General features: G+C 40.4%; 1 pseudogene; it reads right to left on the reverse strand.

The window, feature by feature from the left end:
- Positions 1–16,980, reverse strand: part of LOC139729911 (uncharacterized) — a 28,220-nt pseudogene extending 11,240 nt beyond the window's left edge.
- Positions 16,981–20,849: the final 3,869 nt, after the last annotated feature.

Genomic DNA, 20,849 nt, shown 5'->3' on the forward strand with positions numbered 1-20,849 from the left:
CATCATGGAGCTATTGACAGACACTGAGTCAAAGGTGAAAAGCCTCTGGAACCCACGCATTTGCATTACACCACTAGATGAAGAATTGAAATATTTGCTGGCAACAGTCATTTCGGCGGACGACTCAGAAGACTCGAAGTTGGTAATGTTGACAAAGTTGGTGAGTGTCGAATTGGAGTTAGCTGTCACATTAACCATGGCTGTCAAGAAAGAGAACTCATTCCTCATTGCAACCTCGTCAAAACTAAACAGTTTTCTAGAGTTGATCACCTGAGATGTTGTAGCTGCTTTGATTTTCCTCGTGAGAGGTGTATCAACTAATAGTGACCCCGTAATGTTAGCCCGTTGGACCTTGAACAGACCAGTTCCTACGGTGGCCTGGAAGTTCATCTGAGAAGTCGCGTTGAAAATTCTGTTCGTCACATTAGTTGATGCAGAGCTCGAGATGCTGTCATACCTCATGAACCCTGTCATGTTCTGGATGTTAAGCATAGATGCACCATCAACCTTCAATGGCCATGACGAAAAGTTGGCAACGGTAGACACAAACATTTCATCATAGTTGAGGATTCCTGACTGACCGATAATGTAAGCGCGGAGACTAGCATTAAAGGATGAGATGATGCTTGTAAAGTTTGAAGAAGCAATGCTCTCTACTCGGGAGTAAGTGAGAACGTCAGTCACATCGTCCAACCTGAAGTGTGAGTGGGCGTTCCATCGTGCAAGCCTGGTGAAGACATCATATCCAACATTAACCTCAAACTTTCCGAACTGAGTAATGTTCATCCAGTTATTCATCTCGACGGAAAGAGCAGACCCCATCTTGTGAAGAAGAGAGGAAGTGTTGAAGAAAATGTCGATGTTATTCGTACGGAAACTGAGAAGGCCTTTGAGGTCATTCACTGCCCAAATTGCTCCTGTGTCGATCTTCGCAATACGAGAAGAGATGCTGAAAAGGTTCCTTGAGTTGGCAGCATAAGTCGTCAGGAATCCAGTTGATCCAATGACATTGTTTGTAGTATTGAATATCGTGACAAACAGTGGATTTCTGAACTCATTTTGTGCTGTCACTACTATACGATCAAAGACAAGGAAGGACCTAAAGCCAGAGAAGTCAGAATCCATGCTCATGGTCCAGTTGGCCCACTTCGAGAGAACAGCACTACTTTTGGCGAATCCGCGGATGTAGTTAAACTTATTGAATTTGTCAAAACCGAACAGAACAAGACCAGCATCGTATGAAACATAGGTGGTGTTGAGAGGGGTGATCCTGAAAATGTTTGTTGTTGTCACGTTTACACGGTCAAATTTGAAGAGTGAGTAGAAGTTGAAAAACTCGACCAGACCTCTTACAGTCATATGAGTAAAGGGAGTGTTTACCACAACGGATGACTCGCCATTGATGCTGTTGAAGTCAAACATACTCCTCATAACGGATACGTCAAGTTCATGGACACCAGTTGCATTGATGATGCTCTTCAGAGAATATTGCAGTTGGGCAATACCGCTGTCAAAGTTAAATGGACCACGCATCGTTACAATGCGCCCAACGTAGGAAGTTGACATGTTCAGTCCACGGGATGTGATGTTGCCAATGACAAGGCTCTCTGCCAGAGGAAACTGGAACCATCCACTCATACGTTCAATCTTGTGAGCCTGTTGGCAGGTCATATTGAGGGGGAAGGTAAAGAACGACGAAAACATTTCTACTGAGGCCAGTTCAAACTGGTTGATACGCTGGAAGTTCTCGAGTGCGATGCTCTCTGACATGCTTGTGTTCAGATAGTAACTGCCGGTTACAAACTCCATGGAATGTCTGATAGCGTTGAAGTTGAAGAGGGATCTTACGCCATCAAAGATGATATCATTCAATGCAGAAGTTGACACGTTAAAGACTTTCGATGTAAAGTTGGTTTTTGCTGAAATCAAGTCAAAGTTTAGCCAGGACATATGGGTATTCACAGCAACGTTGTGGGTGAGGGATACGTTCACTGGACGGCTGGTGAAGTTAGAATTAGAGTCAATGGCAATTGCTTCAACTCTCGTCATTGATTCCATTCTCTGGATCAAAAGAGTGTTGACGGTGACTGCCTGTGCCACAGGCGATGTCATGTTGGCAGAAATACGACCTGATACCCCATCGAAGTCAAAGAGGCGCCTAAAGCCACTCAACGTCATGGCATTGTCCATGGTAGCATTCATAACAGGAGTCTTGATGAACCAGATTTGGTTACCAGCGATACTCTCGAACTCGAAAACTCTGTTGAACCCATCGAGTGTGAGTGTGTTGTTAGCAGTAACGTTCAAAAGGCGAGATGACATGACATAATTCGAAGAGCCTTCAAGTTTTTTGAAAGTAACCAGTGACTGAACGTTGTTGACGTTTACTTCTGTTTCATATGTGCTGTTGACAAATCTACTTGTGATATTATTCCTCATGTGTCCAGACAGCTCGTCAAACTGCACGAGTCTGTCCATGTTTCGGAGGGCAAATGCAGAACTGTGACTTGAATTGACCAATTTGCTGAGAAGGTTGGCATCAAGGCTAGTACTGATCTCTCCAAACTGAGTCAGGGTGCTAAAGTGCTTCAAGAGAGCGTAGCCATCAGCGTTCCAGTTGATGAGTTTGCTTGTGATATTATGAGATACAGTGCCACGAACTGTTTGGAACTTGAAAAGCTTGCGGAATGTGCTCAAGGAAACAGAACCGTCGAATGAAGTATTCATGTAACGAGAGAGAACATTGTAGTTCATATATCCGGCAATAGCGTCGAAGTGAACAAGTGATTGCATCTCAGTAACACTGAAATCGCCAATGACTGCCATAGACCCAACTCGAGAAGAGACTGTGGTATTATGATTTGCAACCATGTTAAGCGTTGCACTTTCCCCAATATCACCGTTACCTGTGGACATGGTACTGACGTTGAGGAATGGGCTGATAACTTCGGTATTATGGAATGCTTCCAAGTCAAATGGCAGACTGAGCTTAAGAATGGTAGCATTAACTGATGTCAAGGACTTCATTTGTAGGTATCTGCAGAAAGACAGGTTTCCTTCTGCCTTCATGGTCATATCAGAGTCGGCCATTACCATGGAGTAGTTAAGTCCGCTGGAGATGTTGAGACCCCTCTGAGAAGCTGCAAGCGACAACTTGTGATCAAAAAGCTCTCTGCTCAAGAAGAAATAATGAGAAGCCGACATATTTGCAATGATCGGGCTTGACACATTGACATTCTGGCGAATGGTGAGTGAAGAACCAGTGATATTATAAACAAAGTTGTCCATGATTATGTCCTTGGCTGCTGAGAATTCTCTGCGAACGGTCTTGTTCAGAATATCACGGACTATAGCCGGTAAAAGCATAGGGCGCATCTCTGTGATGGGACCACCAAGAACCAAACTGTTGGAGACGTTCGATGAGAGAACCTTTGTTAGGTACGACCAGTACATTGACGCAGCAGTTGGTTTCAAGGAGATTGTACCTGTAGTGGAAAAAAGAAAGAAAAAGAATATGCATACAAATCTCGATCGATTTCTTTTTTTTTTCGATAGATGATACATTATACAGTGCTAACTGGAGAACATGTGTGGATATCTGCTAATTATATAAAAAAATCCACGTATGTTTAATTCTATTTAAGGCCATTTTTTGACATATACTCTAAAGTAGTCCATATTAACATTAAAGATATTTTTAAATGAATTCGTTAGTTCCTCCTACGTTCGCTGGATGGAAGATTGAACTCACTCATCTCGATGAAGTCGAGCAGATCAGAGAAGGAGCTATTCTGACTAATTTCATAGAAGTACTCGACGCCATTTTCCGGAGAGTAAAGTGCAGTGTAGTTCTGGTGGTAGCTGAGAGTTGGCAGTTGCATCTTCATGTACCAGCTGGCTGAAGGTTTCTTCCATCCCATGCTGATTGTGTTGGAGATATTGGCCTGCTCTTTGTTGTAACGCGTGTCGTAGGCTGTGAACACGTGCTCTAACATCGCCGAGCCGACTTCAGTATCGACCATGAGATGAACAAGATTGATGCCGGTCATCTATGCATGATATAAAAAAATGTCATTTTAGCAACGCATAATTTTTGTCTTTGCATTGTGTTTTCACACACACATACACATGAACCCAAAACAAAAACCTATTCTTGCAAACACATGGACACTCTGGTTCAGATGTTGAAACCTCCTCTTGTCTTATCATTTTAGAGGATATGCGAAGATTTCACAAAGTCGCAAGAATCTCTTTAAATTTGATATGCCTATCTTTGTGAGACAGAGTTATAAACATAAGAAATCCTAAATTGCACATCTTATTTTTCGCAATACAAAGAATGATTTTGCGCAAAAGAAGTTTAATTTAATCTATACCTGTAAGAAGGGGACGGGTGTCGAAAGCTCCAAGGAGTAATCTATCTTCTTTGAAAGACTGGCATTCTCGCTACGGAGGTTGAAGTCGTATGTAAGCAGACTGGTTGGGTTCCTCGGGTTTGGAATGTAGATTGTGGCTTCGATCAAATGCCTGCTTGCATCACTTGACTCATCTGTGATTGTGAAACTCACACCGCCTTCAACTTCTACTGGTTTGTCGATGAGGGCAGTCTCTCCAAAGAGTTCTGAAGAACGAAATGAAAGAAAACATGTTCAACATGCTGCATTGGTACTAGTATATTAGTTGTGCGTGTGTGTGTGTGTGGCACGTAGTGTAATTCGGTGTATATGAGCCACCAGCAGAGAAGGTAGGCACTGTAAAAGTGGAAATTTTCGCGGAGTTGAATTTTCGTGCGTTTCGCGAAACCGGAAACCAGCGCGAAAATAAAAGAAGTGAATTTTTGTACTTGCCGTATGTTCCAGTAGTTCATGTCTTGATTCCGCGGAATTGGAAACACGCAAACTCATATGGAACGTTAGGGTCTTTTATCATTGCCGACTGGAATGCGCAAGAAAAAAATGAGTCCTTGAAAGTCACTTACTGAGGAGGATTGGCGAGTTCATGAACATTGCCACGTCAGGGTTGTCGACAAAGACGTCAGTCCTAAGCCCAGTCCTGAAGTCGTGACGTGCCACTCGTCGCTCATTGGTGACGAGGTATTGAGCGAAGACATGATGAGTGTTGCGTGAGATCTCCGCCTCGAGGGTGTAGCCCAAGTCAGTTGTGCTGTTCCTTAGACTGGCGTTCAGGAGAGGGAGTTCCTACATGAGATAAAACCGTGGAAATAAAAAAACAAACATCAAAGCATTGACGGACATTGCAATCATTTGTGACATTATTTCGTATCCTATACACAATCATCTTACAGCCGCGGTACGTTTTCAGTTTGTGTTGGATGTCGATGCGAAAACCACGCCCATGAATTGGTAGACTGAACTAATAATGATAACTTGAATGATAGTGAATTGTTTTATGTTTATATAAGGCATCAAATTGATATGAAAAGCCATTTATTCTTCCCCTCAATTTATCAATGAAGACGTGATTGAAATCTCCAAACATACCGAGACGGCTACAATCGTTTTTAAAACCCTTATTCTTTCCATTGTTTCGTAAAAAGAGAGAATTTCAATAGGAATATATTCCATCACGTTATTCACAGGACTGAAAATAAATTTGCTTCAAGTCTCACCCATGTTGCATTTGAGATCTTAGTGCGGAATGTAAGTGCCTTCAGAACATCAGTGACGGTCTGGCGAGTGTCAATGTCGAACGCCCAGCCCAAAGTTGAGATCCTCATATTCCGATCAACCACCTGATCATCACCTTCCCTCACCAGAGAAATTAAAGTTTTCTGGTACTTCTCGTGGTTGATCTGGTAGCCAGTCCATGGGAATAGGATCTGCTTGTAGAATGGTGTCTCATTATCCCTTTTCAACGGAAGATAACAGCATTCTTAGACATAGCGAATGTGAAACTTATAGGGACTAGAAACATCCATCAGATTATATTAAAACTGTCATTTCCCACCGCCAACTTAAATGGGTGTTTATATATTAATATATATGTATGTGTGTGTGTGTGTGTATGCATATACATTTATCTATTCATGTACTTGATAGAATTGTTCTTTGATGTGCATGCGTGTACATATTACAGAAGTCCCGATGCCAAGCGCAACTGATATGATTGTATTGATATCAAGAAAGCACGAAACTTAAGTCAAGCCTACAGTTAGAATTGTTTTCTGTAATAAGATTGAATACATACCAGTAATATGTTTCAGTGAGGTGAGCGTTCCAGTTGCCACTAGCTGACTGCCTGATAAACTGGCCAACAGTAGCCCAGTACAGATTATTGATCGATACGTTGTAGACAGCAGTCAGGTTCTTTTGAGCCACCGTCGTCTCATTCCTCACGAGGAAATCGACGGATGCAGCGTTTTCAGCTCCAGACATGTTGAAGACAGCGCGGTATGCCGATGCAGCCTTGGTTGTCTCGTTTATGATTCCAGCGAATATCGTGAGGTTTTTTACCTCAGGAACGGTGAATGTCCACTGCAATGTCCTTCTTAGACGGTCAAGGCTCATCAAAGAGGTGACATTGCGAGTGAGATTTTCACCTGTTTATGGATGCAGAAATATGGATGAAGAAATACATGAACGTCAATGACTACGAACAAGTTTGACTAGCGATTTAAGATATATATATGTATATATATATATATATATATGTATATATATATATATATATAGATAGATATTTTAGATAACAAACCAGTTTGTTCATAGACTTAAAGAATGTGAAATTGGTGATCAAACACTTAAACTAATATCATCGATTTCAGAAAGAAATAAAACGCATCAGTGCATCGAGTTACTGCAGTATTGGCAAAGCCTTTCTTGAAGTTCACGGTTCACATTTTCTGCTTACGAACGTGAATTCGAGCGATGCATATCAAAACAAGGATTATACATCACCTGGCGCATAGAATGACATGCGAACAGTGTCAATGAGCTTGGTGAAAGGCTGGGCACACTTTTTGGTCTTCTTGCCGATGGACTTGAAAGCCGCTGATGTTTTAGGACAACCCTCCTTGATCAGCTTGTACTGAGCGTCAAAAGTAAAGGCCTTCAGAGCCCTACGTTGTAAGGGATAGAAAGGAAAGACAGAAACGATTTCATTTTTAAAGTATGATATCAATCGTTAGTGTACAGTTGAAATGAACAATAAAATGTAGCGTCAACTTTCAAAAAATCATATAAATCCACCCTCATTTCGATTTATTCTGTTAACTGGATATTCTACATACTTGTCAGTGTTGACCAAGGTGACGTTGAAACTGTTTGGTCCTGTGAATGGGAATCGCGGAGCCTCCGGAACGTAGCTGGCGTTGGGGTAAGCCCACGACATGCAAAAATCCACACCGAAGATGCTGCTGACGTTAGTGCACCTCTGGCTTTTCACAGCATCTTGAAGAACGCCGGGGATGTATTGAATGCTGCCATTTGCCCTAATGAGATTGTACGTTGTGGAATAGTTGAAGAGGTTCATTGGCTCGTCAGTGTTGTTGAGGTTGATCTTGAGGTGTGTGCCGTCGATGGTGACGTTGCCTCCAATCTTTGAGGAGTGGTAGACAGTTGAGTTGGCCATCACTCCAGTGAAAACCTTCGTGGGCATGCCGATTCCCATCGTAGCTACCACCTCAACGGCGCCACTGTAAATAAGACAGGGGAAAAATATGACAAAGGTTGAGATGCACGTTGCCATGATTTGAATGGTCAGTGAAGCGAAGCGAAGCGAAGCGGAGGAGATATTTTCGTTTTAACATTTGCCATACAAGACGCTACTCTACAAAACAGATTTGAGCTTTACCTTGGAGCAATGTAGCCCGAGGCAACGATCTTGGGCAGCTTAATGCTGAACTGGCTCCTCAAACGTAGACTCACGACAGCTGTGCTATTGATGCTACAGTTGATAGGCATACCCAGACCGGTAGGCATGATAAAGCTTTTGTCCATGAGCACGAGAGAACGAGTTGTGTTAACGTTGAGTCCATTGGACAGGAGCTGCGGAATCTGAAATCCAATAACAATTAAAACATGTTCTAAAATGCGTGTCATCATGTTTATGTCGACATTTTTATTTATCTATTTTATTCATCTATCCAGTCTTACTTAAAAACAGGGTAGTCTTTTCAGAGCCAACAGGCCTGCTTTAAAAACAGAACCCTGTTAACATAATTACTAGTATACAATACAGATCGGAACTTATTATTCAAAATGCGATGACACTTTATCAAATGTTGCTTTCATTTAATAAATGTGTTTAAGTGTAAATGTATGGAAATAAGGTATTACTTCAACTTTTTGCAAGTTACCTGCTTAGTCTTGTTGACAAGCTCTTCAAAGATGCCCATGGTATATGGGATGACCGACAAAACATCACTGGCGCTCATAAAGCCAAATTCGTTTCCAAGGAGACGGAGGAAGATTGTCGCATCGGTAGCAGAGGTCTGCATGCCAACAGCCTCATGAAGTTGATTAAGTTTACTCATAGTTGTCTCATGGATGATGTCAAACATCTAGGAAGTAACAGTGTAAATTAATTATTAAAGGTGCAGATACCAGTCACTTCATCAAGAGTCTGGCGATGAACACATCTACATTTCCAGAAGAATTAAGACCTCATCAGATACTTAAAACACTAGAAGTATTAAAACATTTATTTTGTAATCAGAGTAACGGGCATCAAGATGTACACTGCTTCAGACAATGTTAGTATTGTGCTGACCTACGTATAGTAATCCAGAGAACGCGGATGTGTCCAAGTGAGAAATCATCTACCGATATTACATGACAAGTAAGAAAGATGATTGTGGTGATAGAAAACAAGTTTGCGGTAAGATGCTATGATGCGGCGACGACAAAGATGATCAAATGTCTTACCCTTTGATTGTCGCCAGCCTGCCTCTTCGCCTTCTTTTGGGATTTATCTTTGGTGAGGATGTTGTTGCTAGCAGTCTCAACCTCTGGGTCGGTGATGATCCAGTTTGCCAACTCGGCTTCGGCAAATTCGCGAACCTTGGACAGGATTTTGTCATCGAGATTTTCGAAAAGGTTCTGGAGGCTGATGTCCGGGAAGAAACCCTCGGGGCCTAAGATGGATTCGAGTATTGGCTCGAAGCCCTTCATTTCAAGTCCGGTCTAATTGAATACAAGAATTGTAAGGAAAAGAAAAATAACATGCTTATTTTGACTTTCTTCTTTCCATCTAATTCGTTAAATTTCTAAGCAGTGACTTTATATATTATTATGCGTGGCTTGTGCAATAAATGATATGCTGAGTATTTTTTTTATGTCCCCTGAAAGTAATTATGTTCCTATGAGCATAGCTTCTCCAAATATATCGACTTGCATTATATTTGCATTGCATAGTATTCCCATGTGCAGCGTTCGAAGGTTTTCCAATTCTACACTTGCTGTTCCTCCTGAAGATGATCATGTTCCAACATAGATGCTCAAATTAGTTAATGGGATTTAAATATTGGAAATATAATATTTTTATTGAGAATACAGATTTCAGAAACAAACTGTAATTCTGTGATCACCTCAAACAGATCCCAGCTCTTGCCAAAAGCGTTCAGGACGTAGTGGAACATAACTTCCTGAGGGAGATAGCTTTCCGGCTTGTAAATGAGGTCACCCTCAAACTGGACGGCTAAGGTGTTGTTTCTCCAGGGCTCAGTCAGGTTGTTTGAAAGCTCAAAGCAGCGGGAAAACTTGCGGAAGTCCTTGGGGTAAGCTGGGAGGTCGTCGTCACCCATGACCTCCCTCAGGTTGATCTTCAACCTGAAAGACATTTCAAAAGAACATAATAGTTTTGAATGTCAAGTCACTCTAGCAACGAGCGTGTCTTTAATTTCTTTTCGTGAGCGTTTCAATGTGAATTAGTTCTACTACTTCCGCCATGTGTTTTCTTATTCTAATACTGACTTGAGTGTTACCTAGTTTGAAAAAAAAAATGTTATTTTCACCACTTACTGTTGAAGAGTTGGTTCGCTAGATTCCAGCACATTCTCGATATAAGAGAAGCAGAAAGCTTGCATCTGCCTGACGGGTTCAGTCTTCAGGAAAGTCCAGATTCCAGTCAGCTCGGAGACGCTTAGGTTGGCCTTCATGGTAAGGAGGAAGGCAGCAATTCTGTGGGGCACAGGAAGAGATGTTTCCTTGAAGAGCTCTTCGATGACCTGGCGACGAAGCTGGTCACCGAGGACGAAGCGACGCATTGATGGGATGGCAGCCTTGGAGATGTCACTTGGAATATCCTTGTTTTTGGCACAGCTGATCAGAGCGGGCGAGACTTTCTCTGAGTAGCTAAAAGTGAGCTGATCGTAGCGTTCAACTGGTTCACCGATGTTACCAATGGCCTGTTAATGATAATGAGATTATCGGGATAGGAATTGACGTACACTGATTTACATCACTTAAAGGACAAGTTCAACTTCACAGACATTTGGATTGAGTGAATGCAGCCATATCAATACAACACATCAGCAAGGGTTTGAGGAAAATCGGACAAACCGTTTAAATGTCATGAATTTTTCAAGTTTCTGTTTAGTCACTGCTGGATGAGAAGACTACTACAGCTTGTGATGTCACATGTGTACAACGATATAAAGAAAGTATAAGGAAAATTCAAGATATTTTCACTTTTCTCACGTAATAAAAGAACACTTGACTTCCCTCTTTCCGAAGGCAATGGGAAATGAAATTACCCTTAACATATGCCAGTGACGAGTCGAGGAAATGTGCACTTTTTTTCAAAAAGTAAGATTTTGTGAAATTCTCTTTATATTTTCCTTATATCGTTGTACACATGTGATATCATTCACACTAGTAGTCTTCTCATCCAGCACTAACTGTGCAGATACTTTAAAAATTCATAATTTTTGAACGGATTGTCCGATTTTCCCAAAACTGTCACTGATGTGTTCAAATAATGTTGCTGCATTCACTCAATCCACATGTCTATGAAGGTGGACTTGTCCTTTAATGACTTTATAACATATCAAATGTTATTGAAACCTCACGACGAGGCTAACGAATATGATAAACACACGTTTCCTGTTATAATTACCTTCAGGGCAATCAGGGCGAGACGCTCATCTTCAACGGGAACACTGCAGTCAGTGTGGACGAGAGACTTCAGGTACGCAATGGTGTTCATCATGGGCTCCGGGAGCTGAGCAAACGGAAATGGAGAAAACAAGCAAAATCCACGTCATCAAGAGATTGAAATCTGCACAGTGGCTGATTCGTTGTCAGATCATAAGAACAATATTTGGGGGAAACGGTGTAAAATGAGCATCATTTGAAAGGGATCCTTACCATGCTGCTGGTGTGGATGTCTTCGTTGTTCACCCAGTAGTTGTGGACCATGATGCTGAGTGGGAAGATGGTAATCTGAGATGGAACCATCTGGGCCATGCGCAGCATCTCGCTCATGAGCTCCAAGGTTGGGTAGTTCTGGAATGCCATAGTGACCATCCAAACGTTAGCAAGGGGTTCTGGTACAATGCCCTTGGCAATGGCGTAGTTCTTGACGCTGAAGCAGGGCATGGTGGTGCATGGAAGAAGTCCGTCCATCAGGTACTCCCTGGGAGTAATTGAAGTAAATAAGCACATTATGTGTGGCCTGTCATGCAAAACGCTCATACTTCACTCTTTGCCATTTCAATCCCTTTGCCTAGATAAGATAGGGAAGACATAACGAATTGGTGCCTTTATGCGTTCCATTATGACACGTGATCACCATGATGAAAGAGGCAGTAACGATTTCTATTCACTATTGCGTGTGGGAACTATAGAGGTTAACAATAATGGGTTTTCTGGCTCTCATTTCTAAATATCATGTTACATCATCCACTAAATGACAGGACATAAACCCTGTAGCAGACAATATTAATAAATCCAAATACGCATAAAGTGATCTCATTCAAACTTCATCTTTCAAGAAAGACAGTGTGATTCAAAGGAGAAAGCAAAGTGTGATTCTATACCTTGCAAGCATAATTTTGTCGGGGTTGTCTCGGCATGTCTGAGAATAGGTGCTGCAGTCGTAGGCGCGATCAAAGACCTCATGGATGGTGTCGTTCTTCATACCCTGCAGAGCAGCTCTCCACCTGCCGAAGAGTCGGGGAGTCTCCATCCTGACTTCCTCGCGGGAAGACTTGACGAGAGCCTTCAGAATGTCAATGGCCTGATCGGCTGTGACGTCATCTGGCTTCTCACCAACTTCCTTCATGTCGTGCTCGTACCTCAGGGTGGTCGACCGCGTGTCTGTTCAATGTCAGCAAGGTTTACTGAGTGTGATTCTACTGGCCATGATTTTCTACTAATCTGCTCCCAAGGGACGTACGTCTTATATTAGGTCGTTTCGGCGCGGAAATTTCGTGAAGTAATAATATGTGATTGTATTTGTTTGTTATGTTAGTGAACGTATGTATACATGTAAATTGTGCTGATTGTGTAATGCTAACTATGCTATGCATACGATTGCAACAATTAAGGCAGGGTATGAATGCTGGGCCTTCATACATAACAGCGAACGGAATGAAATTTAATATTTTTGCACCAGTTTATCAATGTTAGGAATACTCTCATTTCTACAGAAATTGACCAAAACGAAAGGAGATGGCTGACTGTGTTCTCCACCCCAGGTTTTAGACACACAGAACAGATTTTTGTCACTCGAGGAGGGTAAAACAACAACAAGAACAAGAAGAAGAAGCAAGCGTGAGAGTAAACTTACTTGCGGGGTCGATGTAGAGGGTGTTTAGCTTTCTGATTTCAAGGCTCATCATAGTTGTTCGGATAGATGTGCGCACTCCGCTTTCGCTGTTGAAATTCATCGGCCACAAGGAATGGAGCTCAGTGCATTCGATGCGCTTGAATTCCGCGCTTGTTCCCTTGACATCGTAGAAACACAGCTTGGACGAATTGAAGTACTTGTCCATAACGGTCTGGAATAAATGATAATGGTGAGTGATGAAGATCGGTGATTGCCGAACATATGGAGACAGTATCGCAGGAGCATTGAATGTCATTGTAGCGTCTCGTATACTTAATATCATCATCAAGTACATGGATTTCTGCTCATTAGCAGTGAGGGCACGCTTTTGCGGAGACCTTTTCTCTGCTGATTAGACATTGCTATCATATATTGCTGTCCTGCATCACCGCTTGTAAACAGCAAAATGTACGAATAACATGATGGTAACGTTGACATTTATATCAGCACATGCATTACATACATTACATTTTATTACATTACACAATATTTTGCTTTTACTTACTGTGTTGAAGAGAATATCAGTGAAACTCTGCCACATAGTCACGTTCTCGGGGAGTTCCCTGAGTTGACACGTGCTCAGGTCGGTGTAAACCTCAATCTTGCGGGGGCGCTGCTTGTTGTCCCTCGTCTTGACTACCATCTCGTTGCTGCAGTTTCCGTGGACGGTCACCTCATCGATGATGATTCTGTCGACGTCGTCGGCTTTCATGTCCAGCTGCAAGTAGGTGAGGATACCGCGCTTGACGTTGAGAACGGACACGGGTTCGTCAGGGTGAGCCAGCAACTCGACGATACGTCCCCTGTTGGTGATGAAGACGAGGTCGTGAGCTCTCATCTCGAATTCGAACTCCGGCTTGGTCTCTCTGCCGGTTTCGACTTCGTAGATATGGCAGTCGAGGGTCTTAAGGACGTTCGTACATCGTTCCGGTGCTTGCACTATGACGTTACAAGTCACGTTCATCATCGATCCGGGTCCGGCGCCTTTAATGCCTGACTCAGTCAGGGCTTCATAGGCGAATGTGTAGGAGAAACCTTCCTTGAATCTTGTCAGATCTGTAAAATGAAATGACGAAAGGACGTAAGTGGCAAGCCATCACAGGTGACTCATAGCCTTCTATAGCTTACATTAATATATTCTGTATGTCCATTTATGGCGCTAATAAAATATTCATTTTTTTTCATTAGCGATTATTTTCAAACTAGAGTTAATGTACTATAGGGCAACGTAAATTTCTTTTCTCGATTTTAGGGAACAGATAATATCTGCAGAATAATGTCAAAAACCCTGGCTCATTGCATAAACATACGAAATTATGAATAAATATGACTGCTATTTATCTTAAGTCAAGTAACGAAGAAGAAAAAGAAAACACAGAACAAGCAAACTTATATTTTGATGATGAGTCATGTTTTATCTTTATCATGGTCAGTATGGTGTGTCCGTCTCCGAATTCTATTTTTTGTTGTTGTTGCAAGATCCGTATATTGCGCAGTTCTAGTTGACACTAGTTGACGACGCAAATTTTTATAATCATTTCGTCCTTGCTCGTAGGGGCTACTTTGTTGAAGTAGACAGACTGGGTTTCCCCATACACCTGACAAAACACGCAATAATTGGAAGCAATTATCCTGCCTAATTCTTCCAGTTCTATACCCAGAATCTTATCATTTGGGCTGCAGTGATTACACAGTTGCTCCCTGGCTCCCTGAATCTCGTATTTGCTCTTCTTTTTTTTTTCCTTTTTCGCTCGGGGACACCGCGTTATCATGGCGCATACAATCAAGTGAACAATTAACTACATTAATCATTGTTAGGCGCAAGGATTATGTTCTGGATCCCGGTGACGGTAGATTACACCATATATCAAGGACACGATATCTAGTGTTTGTCCTGGTACGAACTGGACAGGATTGCATTAATACGGGTATTAAAGGTGTTCTGGAGAGACCAACGGAGAATATCTAGTGTGAACTCCGTACACATGCTATCGATTTTAAAGAGAATGAAACCCAAATGTACATGCGAATTGAGTTGATACAGAAATATTAAAAGGACCAGTGTCTCCTTTGTAGACTTGGTTATTCAGGTAAGCCGAGTCGGTAAGATTCTTTTCTTTACTCAAGATTTGTCATCCTTGCAATTAAGATGAAATTTTCAAGCCTTTATAGATACACAACGGTGTTTGAATTTTATTCTCAAAATCTGTCCATTTCACGATGAGGGAGGAGAGCCTAAGTCCATGCGAACAAGACACACACAAACACAGAGACATACACACAGACACACACATACACTGAAATGCACATGTACACAAAGAAAACAAGAAAACAGCCTCAGAAGTCAACCGAACTCACCTGAGCATTCAGCCTCGGGGATATCTTCGATACTCCTCCCGACTGGGCCTGTTAAAGATCAAAGTGCATCAGGTTTTATCATTAGTGGTGCTGAAGGAAAAAGACTCATTCATGCCGACCAATCTATCATTATCAATTAAGTTCTTGTTACTGGAGCCGCGAAAGAGCACGGCACCTATAATTCTAATACTGTTTATTTTGCTTTGTTTGTTAAGATATTTTAAACATAGTTTCTTCTAAGGTTACCGTAAGCCAAAGCTACGACAATAGTTGATTGGATACCGGGAATATATTTATCGGTAGTGACAGGGGCTGGGAATGGAAACCTTGCACTCGTATCCGCATTCAAATAAGGCGGCTTGACAATATCTTGCAACACCTTGATATCAATCAATGATATCAATACGTTCACGAATAGCAGTGTACGGGGGATGTTTTATTTTCTCACAGGAGAGCGCCTTCTTTGTTCTTTTGAAAGAGAACGAGGATATGCTGCTTTTAAAGACCACAGGGAATAAAAATAATGATAAATATGTTGATTATACCTAGTACTTTGTGAACATTACTTTTGACAAATCACTTTAAAACCCTTAAGTGACTTATCAATGTCTTATCTGATATTGAGTGAATGTTAATACGTTTGACTTAGGATGAATAATAAACAGAGGTCCCGATAAATATGTATCTTTATTCGATTGGAACGGATGTTCCAGCCAAAATTAACAAGATAGAATGACGACCTTATAAGACTTTGGAAACAATTTCGAAAATCTTAAAAGCTCTTTAAGTTTTTATCTTTTTCAGTTTTACTGCATTGATTGATTTGTAAGAGCTTGTTTCCTTCTTCTTATTTTCCTAAGGAACGAAAATAGTACAAGTTTAGATATATTACACATTGTACCTTTGGTGTCTCTGGGTATTACAACACTACATTACTGAGAATACACCACCCCCAGTACGCATTACATCACATATGAAATATTCGAAAGCACAAAATAAGATCTCGGAGCATATCAGTGAAGACAGGAATGTGGAAATCCTTCCGGAGTACTCATGAGTGAAAGCAATGTGGTCAAGTGGTTATATTCATAAATCTACGGAAGTATATAGCACAATGGGTGATGAAATCACCCTCTGATAATGGGTAAACGAATATTATCAACCATCATTACTTAATAAATAATCAATCCAGTTCAGTTCAATTCAAATTTTATTTCCATTACAACGTCTTTTTTTTTTCTCGACAGAACGTAACATACACTTCACTCTTTTTTTTTTTGTAGCAGATGAATAATGTATAGATGATGGATTGTGAGATGTACGAAGTATACAAAATAGCGAAACATGATAACAAAACATTGTAATACACCACCAAGGAGGATAATGCGTAATGTCATCTGGTGTCATCTGACGACTTTCATTACAAACACTTTCCTTTTTAACAACACAGGCACTACAATGGTTTGCAAGAAAACAGCCACACAAATGCTAAGGTCACTTACGCGCTGTTCTACCAATGCACGACTCTTGTATGATTAAAGAAACAATGATTTTTCACCCTTCAGGTCAGATAAAACCTCAGGGAACAAGAACAGACTTTTGAGAAGATTATGTTTGCCATCTGATCGAGGAGAAATGCAAGCCACAGTGCAACATCCCGACAAGAGCGTGGAAGTATTTTACCAGATGAGTTAATGGCAAGCTCAAGATTATTTGGCTTAATCTCATTCAAACTTCGATTTTTAAGAAACGCAGTGGTTGTATAAGAAACTTACCGGCAACAACGGCCGTCGCGAGGAGTTGACCGACTAGGAGAAAACAGACCGCCTTCATGGTGACGGTATTCCTGATTCCCGATTCTGGTCCTGTGATTGTTGGAGGATAGTGGCTGGTGGAGAGAGGAACTGCCGTTTTTATAATAGCCCAAGATGCGATAACTCGACAAAGTCAAACTTCTGAGTGGCGGAACGTGCCTCCTGATTGGTCGAGACTTGTGAGAGAAGGACGGGTGAATACGCCTTTCTTCGACGTGATTGGTTGGTTATAAGGGGGGGGGGGGGGAGGTGGTTGGTATCTAGTGTTAACGAACAAGAAACGTGATAACCCGTTTCATAAGTGTGTGAATTACCTTGGCTTCTGGACATAGATATGCGTTTCAAATCAACATTGGTAAGGACATCATGTGTACACAAAGAGACAGACAAAAATACGGTGAACAGAGACTAATACAATATAGCCATTGGGAGAAAAATGTTGGCTTAAAAACAATGGCAAGCAGGGGAAATGTCAAAGACCAGGCACCCTCCAAATATTTAGATTGCAGTGTTATTGAAAAAAAAATGATAGCACTGCACCGATAGGAGGTTATCGAAGAAACACTTATTTGATTTTTCTTTTGTTGTGCTCCCATCCATGCAGACATAACTAGGAACAGAGGCATGATTTCATTGTTTGGGCAATCGATTAATTTGTCATGTGTATACAACATGCTGGGAAAAGGTCACCTTGCAAGTCACGCTGAATAGACAAGGCGTGTTCTTTATGCTTTTTACACAGTCAAATATTGCGCCACCAGAGTGTAACAGATAAAGACGACGCGGTCAAGATGACTTTTAAGACAGATATTTTCTTTGATGACCTATACAACTGATCAAAATTTATATACCAGTGATGAATTCAATCCCTCTATTTTGATTTCTTAAAATGTTGCTGTTATTTCATAAAAATGTACGATATTAGCGCGTCTATAAAATTATATCAAGTAGTTCCCGCTCTTCCTCTTTCGTTGACTTGGAGACGAATGTATTCCGGTTGAATGTATAATGCTCTATATTCATATGCATGTGTTTGACTATCTCGTCACGCATTAATATATCTGTCGAACATAATATGACTATACAATATGCGGTTTCTCCTCTAGGATTAGGACTTTGCTTTTTTTAAATGAAATTTAGTCTTAATTTACCTCCTTTTTTGCAGCGCTCTTATGTATACAGACAAAATTACGACAAAATTCATCATTACGAAGTTTCTCAACTTAACAGTTGTAGTTACAAAAGAGCAAGCTGACAAGAGTATTTCGAGCTCTGCTTTCTAGAAATCAGTAGAACAATATTCACAATTAGGTTACACAACAAATCAATTATGTTTGGTGTTACGAGTGGACTCACGTGACACCTCGTTGCTCAACTTCTGGAAATATTTCACCTTATCCCATAAGCAACTGAACCGCCCGAAACCACCAGTCAGATTACTCCCTAAAACACACGAAACTGCCCGTTCTCTTAAAAAAAAAGTTTTATGCTTTACTATCTTTATTGTTTTTATATAAAATACATAATTACATTGTTTTTAAAGAGTTCAAAGGTCACCGAAAGTATATATGTTGGAATGATTTCTGTGACACACAAGTTTCTTGGTAAAATCTTAATAGGCTTTCACATAAACATAACTTATAATAGACAAAAAAAAAATAGACATGCAATGATCTATTTTACACAACTTAAAAGATTAAAAAATGAGAGTATTATTCCTGTTCTTTCTAGGGAGAAATAAGCCATTATGTACGGAATATTTAATTGCTAAGGGGTAGTGATTGCACTTACTCAACTATATTTTAGCTCTGCCTTCTAGAAATCAATAGAACAATTCGTAATTTGGTTGCACAACAGAATAATCATGTTTGGTTTTACCAGTAGACTTAAGTGACACGCAACTCCTGAAAATATTTCACCTTATATGATTCCACTTACTCAACTGTATTTTCCCGCCCAGCGGGGTATGCTTATCTGTTCTATCTCGCCAACAAGTACTTGTTTTGTGACTAATTCTTGCTACCGAATGGATGATAAAGTCTATATTGTTTTCTTTTGGTTAGCCTGTGACCAAGGAGTCTGTATCCAGACGCACAATGACGGTGAAAATGTGACATAACACCAGCGACGCGTTTTTATCAGTGTCCTAGGCTTTTAATGCTTTGTGCAAATTGATCGCTTCTCATGCCCTTAAAAGAGTTCGGTTGGTTTCACATTACCTGGCAAAATCGCACATACACAGACACACACAAAACAAATAAACGTGTTTCACATGATAAAGATTTATAGATTATATAAATGAATATATACACGTAAATGTATCTATGTACTTGCATACTTTATGCATGGCTCGACACTAACTTTTTTGTTTGGTGGCCCGATGGGGCCACCAATATCCTAAATTTCAAAATTTTGGTGGCCCGAGAGAAAAATTTGGTGTCCCCCCCCCCCCATGAATAAAACAATAAAAAACGTGGAAAGTCCTTTTTTTTTATGAGTCAAATATTTAAGTTTATGATAGCAAGAATTAGAAGTTGGACATATCTACTCATAAATAAACTTCAACAAACTTGCAACACTCACTCTCAGGCACTCATTCAGTCCTTTTCATCCATCCTTTAAACAAATTTAACTGCTAATTTCCGGCGCAAAAAGTTACGAATTTATTGACATACTTTTCAAAAAATTTTGGTGGCCCGAGGCGGGCAACCAAATTTGCCCTTTTTTGAAATTTGGTGGCCCGACTTTCATTTTTGGTGGCCCCGGGCCACCGGGCCACCTTTAGTGTCGAGCCCTGTTTTATGTTGACGTAGAAACATACACCTCATAGGATTATCGCAGTTAATATATCAGTACATTGCACATTAGTACGTTAAGCAAATTATGATGCAATTAATATGATATATATATATATATATATATATATATATATATATATATGAAGAGTTTGTTTGAAAAAACCGATAAGTCCATATTCGTCAAATGGAGATATTTGCCATTAAAGGTCAAGAAAAATAAAGAAAATGATAAGGAAATTTTTGCTTCTTTTCACCATAACTTCAAAAATGTACCTTTATATGTAGTGACCAATATATCATTTAAAAGGTATTATTTTGTACTTTATGACAGAGACCGTACTTCAAAATCTTCAAAAATGGACTTATCGGTTTTTGCAAACAAACTCTTCATATGTAATCAAGGAGTAACAATTGGTAACAGACTAAACCATTTGTCAGTACATGTACAATATGTGTTCACATGTGTGTGTGTGTGTGTGTGTGTGTTGTGTGTGTGCGCGTGTAGTACCTATATAGTATATGCATATATCATGATTCAGAGAGGTTCTGCAATCAGCCCAGTTGTAACTTTCTTTTTGTAAGCTCAATTCTCATCTCCGCCAATGCTGAGTTGAGTTGAGTTGAGTTTATTAACAATTTAACATACATGTGAATATGATAACATGATAACATGAAATTGCACAGGGTAAGATACAATAACATGGAAATCGTTTATGAGAATACAATGATATGTAAGGTTCTTACAGCTATGCATGCATATATTCTACGCAGAAATTAGTGAAATGAGTGTGAAATTACTCGTCGGGACACTAAATTGACTAACGTCTGAATAGTTTATGAGAACAAAGTTAGATTAAGGGACTGTACAGTACTGGTTGAGGTAGGGATTCATGTTTTAAACATTCCTCAGTGAAATAATGAAAAGCCTCCTATGAATATGGAAGAGCATGTAATTCTAAGAAGGATTCAACGTTTATTTGATGAAAATTGGTTTTCAAACGGCTGAGATATCCAAAAAAGTGCTAGTAATAAAAGGCGACATGCCCCAACTTTATTAGTATCTCTTTGTTTCACCTTGTTTTTGGATATC

Source organism: Diadema antillarum, unplaced genomic scaffold (genome assembly GCF_040938485.1).
Source record: "Diadema antillarum isolate AM-2024a unplaced genomic scaffold, OU_Dant_1.0 seq00000269_RagTag, whole genome shotgun sequence".
Lineage (NCBI taxonomy): Eukaryota > Metazoa > Echinodermata > Echinoidea > Diadematoida > Diadematidae > Diadema > Diadema antillarum.